The sequence below is a fragment of the Mesitornis unicolor genome, unplaced genomic scaffold (genome assembly GCF_000695765.1).
Source record: "Mesitornis unicolor isolate BGI_N332 unplaced genomic scaffold, ASM69576v1 scaffold39509, whole genome shotgun sequence".
NCBI lineage: Eukaryota > Metazoa > Chordata > Aves > Mesitornithiformes > Mesitornithidae > Mesitornis > Mesitornis unicolor.
Genome location: NW_010207272.1, coordinates 18943 through 19320, shown reverse-complemented (window position 1 = coordinate 19320; position 378 = coordinate 18943).

The following is a 378-nucleotide window of genomic DNA, read 5'->3' as shown; positions in this document are numbered from 1 at the left end:
TCATGACCGCGGCACGGCCCTACCCCTGGCGAGGAGCCGTGCGGTGGGGAAGGCACCACAGCACACATGCAAGAGGGGTGCAGGACTAAGGGGGGGGAGGGAGCCCCCCAGCTCAAGCCCCAGCTGAAAACCTGGGTGACCTCCTTCCCTGCCAAGCATCCTCCCGGAGGCAGCCAAGGACACAGGCGGCAGGACGGCAACGGAGACGGAAAAGGAAGTCACAGGGCTCTGAAGTCACTTCTCACACCCAAACACGCCAGAGCCACACTGAGCCAAGGGCAACACGTCTCAATGTCAGACGCCGCCGGAGCCGCAGCCCTGCCCCAGCCCCGTGGGATCGCCCACTGCCGGCCCCACCGCGCTCCCCCGGTCCCGCAC